We start from the raw sequence: 3,940 nt of genomic DNA, 5'->3' as shown, positions 1-3,940 counted from the left end.
TAGTTCCAAATATAAGCTTTTAATGTACATTTACTGAGACTCCACTATGTCTCAAAATAGTCTACATTTGAATAACATATTGGTGTTAAGACAACTTATAAAAGGAAGACTTTGTTACATATGTATGATTTAAAGGTGTAGGAAATAGTCTGAAATATTTTGGAAGCTACGGCTGTTTAAAAGGGGAGTTGTTTGGGACTTCCCTGGTGGTCTAGTGGTTAAGACTCTGCATTCCCAATTCTGGGGTCCCAGGTTCGATCCCTGGTCAGGGAAATAGATCCTGCATGTGGCAACGAAGGTCCTGTGCCAAATAAATAAAAAAATTTTTAAAAATCTTCAACTTTTCTGCTCAATGTTATGTGGCAGCCTGGATGGGAGGGGAATCTGGGGGAGAGTGGATACACGTATGTGTATGGCTGAGTTGCTTTGCTGTGCCCCCGAAACTATCACAACATTGTTAATCGGCTATACTCCAATACAAAGCAAAAAGTTAAAAATAAAAGCAGAGTTGTTTTATTTATGTGTGTATGTATGTATATATGTACATATGTATGTGTGTTAGGAATAATCTAAGGTAGTATTTTCCAGAACAAAAAAGGCTGACTTGTGAAAAAATAAAGATTATAGAAAACATAACTAATTCTTCAAGTCCCTGTAGCTTTCTTCTAAGGTCTTGTGAATGGCAATCAATTGAATTGTACTGTGCCTATGTTCCCAATTATTATCACCTTCATTAGCTATTCATCAGTCAGAGATTGCAACCACTCTGATATGAACAATATTCAGTGTTGTAAGGCAAATGCTATTAAGCGTCATATTCTTCAAAACTAAAAATAAACTAAAAAAAAACTGGTTTTTGAATCTGTATTTTTCCTAAGTTCTTGATTCTCTGGAAATTATTATATTGGCCCAGGGGACTAACTCCTAAGGAAAATAGCTTTTCAGGAGCAATGAATCAGAGGACTAATTGATTCTAGACTTGATTGGTTTTTTACTGTTAAATAGATCTTAAATTATTCGGACAAATCTTAGGTGGAAATGGTGCATTGTCCCTTTTATATATCATTAGATTTGATTTGATAATATTTTGTTTAGAATATTTGTGTCTATGTTCATGAGAGATACGGATGTGCAGTTTACTTATTGTCCCTTCCAGTTTTATTGTGATATAATTAACATACAGCACTGTATAAGTTTGAGGTATAAAGCATAATGATTAGACTTGCATACACCACGAAATGATGACCACAGTAAGTTTAGTGAACACCCATCATCTCATATAGATACAAACTTAAAGAAATAGAAAAACTATTTTCCTTGTGATGAGAACTCTTAGGATTTACTCTCTTAACAAATTCCATGTATAACATAGAGCAGAGTTCCTTATATTTATCATGTGGTACATTTGCTTATTTATCTCATGACTGGAAATTTGTACCTTTTGACTGCCTTCATCCAATTCCTCCCTACCCCCACCTTCCACTTCTGGTAATTGCACATCTATTTCTTTTTCTATGAGCTTGTTTGTTTGATTGAGAAATATAATTGGCCTACAATACCATGTTAGTTCCTGTTACACAACATAGTGATTTGATATTTCTGTACATTTCAAAATGATCACCACGATAAGCGCAGTTTACGTTTGTTATAATGTCTTTGGTTTTGCTTCAAGATTATGCTCATAGAAGGAGTGGGGAAATATTCAATTCTGTTAAATTTTCTGAAAAACTTTGTATAGAATTGGTATTATATTTTCTGAAAATATTTGGTAGAATTCATCAGTGAAACTCTGGGTCTGGGAAGGATTTAGCTACAGTTTCAATTTCCTTAGTAGATACAGAGTTGTTCAGATTGTCGGTTTCTTCTTGCAAGGATTTTAGTAGTTTGTGTCACATAAGCAATTTGTCCATATCATATAAACTGTCAAAGTCATAGACAAAAGTCGTTCTTAATATTTCTTCACTTTCTTTTTAATAGCTGTGGAATCTGTAGTGATACCTCTCTCAGCCTGATATCGAAAGTTGTGTCTGCTCTCTCTTTTCTTATTCACTTGGCTAGAGTGTTTTTCAAATTTATTTATTTCAAGGAATTGGTTTTTGGCTTCTTATACTTTCTCTATCATTTTGGAGATTCCTATTTTGTTGATTTCCACTTCGATTTTTATCGTTTCTTTTCTTCTCCTTACTTTATATTTGCTCTTCTGTTTCTTAAGGTGAAAGCTAAGGTACAGTATTTGAGTCTCTCAGTGATTTCTGTTATAAACTTTCTGTGCTATAAGTTTCCCGTTAGTATTGTCTTAGTGATATTTCACATATTCTGATATGTTCTATTTCCATATTCATTCAATACTACTCAGCCATAATAAAGAACGAAATTTTGCTATTTGCAGCAACATGGATGGACTTGGAGGGCATCATGTTAAGTGAAATAAGTGAGAGAAAGACAAATATTGTATGATGTCACTTAAATGTGGAATCTAAAAAATACAACAAGCTAGTGAATATAACAAAAAAGAAGCAGACTCACAGATACAGAGAACAAACTAATGGTTACCAGTGAGGAGAAGGGGGAAGGGGCAACATAGGGGTGGGGAAGTCAGAGGTACAAACAATTAGGTGTAAGACAAGCTAAAGGATTCATTGTACAACACGGGGAATATAGCCAATATTTTGAAATAACTGTAAATGAAAAGTAACCTTTAAAATTGTATAAAAAATTAACAAGTTTGAAAAAATGAGAAAAGGAACCACTTTTAAATTAATGATACTTATCTCATTGTCCACAATGTGATCAATCTTGGTAATGATTTATGAGCATGTGAATGCATTCTGCTTTTTTGGATGGAGTGTGCTGTAAATGCCATGTAGGACAAATTGGTTGATTGCATTTTCATATCTTACTCTCAGGAAAACTGTAAGTTATTTCTAAGACCTACACAGCCCTATATAATTTTCTCGCTTACATTTCTTACCTCAACTTTTTCACTTCTCTTCTTGCCCATTTAGCTCAAAATACAAGCTTCTTTTACCATTATTTCAGTCACACAAGCCTCCTTGCTGTTCTGTGAACAGGCCAAGGCAGTTCTGCTCCTAGACTTTGCATTTGTTATTTCTTCATCTGAAGTGTCCTTGGCCCAGGGCGTGGCCAAATTTGGCATCTGCTTCAGGACTCTTCTCAGATAAGATATTAAAAGAAAATCCCAGTAAATCTCGATAGAACAATGAGCTACATCAGTGTTAGCTTTCCAACTTACCTGCTTTATTGCTCTACATTATATATATAATATAATGCTCTACATATACTACATATATATATATATAGTTTGCTTCCCGCCACTGAGGTATAACTTCCACTGAAACAGGAAATGTGTTTTGCTCCATTTTTTATTCTCAGTGCCAAAACAGAGCCTGGTACATGGTATGGAATCTCACACTTCTGAAAATATAGGTGTGCAATTATGAGTTTAAGGTAATATTCCTGTCCTAAACAATTTGATTATTTTTTTACAAGTGTGGAGTCACACTGTTTTCCTAAACTCTGTGTAAACAGGGCTTGAGGCAGGAGGAAAAGGTGAAAGTAAAATATTGGAAGAAAGCTTGTTAAGTGTTTCTAAAGCTAAGTCCTAATTACTTCTCTGCCCCCATTTTAAAAAATAATTTTCTTCTAAAAACCTGCCTTGTTTTTTGTCTGCACCCATTGAACCTAGGGTACCTTTGTGGCTCTGTCTGAAAGTATGCCTTCTTCCTACTGTTTTTTTCTCTTCTGCATTTCTAGATATCTCTTGCTCCTTCTCCATTCACAGGTCTCATCTTATTTATATTTTATAGAAATAAACATGACTCTTCAGTCAACGGCTGAAGATAAAACTCCAATTTATCTTATGGTTACATGTTTGTTTTAGCCATTACACCCTTCATCTTGGGAAACAAAAGAAAGGACA

General features: G+C 34.3%; 1 non-coding gene across 1 annotated transcript; it reads left to right on the top strand.

Annotated features, from left to right (window-relative positions):
* The first annotated feature begins 200 nt into the window (after nucleotides 1-200).
* TRNAG-CCC lies at nucleotides 201-273 on the top strand. Its single transcript has one exon. It is a non-coding gene; the product is annotated as a tRNA-Gly (tRNA).
* The last annotated feature ends 3,667 nt before the right edge of the window (nucleotides 274-3,940 follow it).

This window comes from Phocoena sinus, chromosome 5 (genome assembly GCF_008692025.1).
Source record: "Phocoena sinus isolate mPhoSin1 chromosome 5, mPhoSin1.pri, whole genome shotgun sequence".
NCBI lineage: Eukaryota > Metazoa > Chordata > Mammalia > Artiodactyla > Phocoenidae > Phocoena > Phocoena sinus.
Note: the sequence above shows the minus strand (reverse complement) of the source record. Positions and strands in the feature narration are given on the sequence as shown.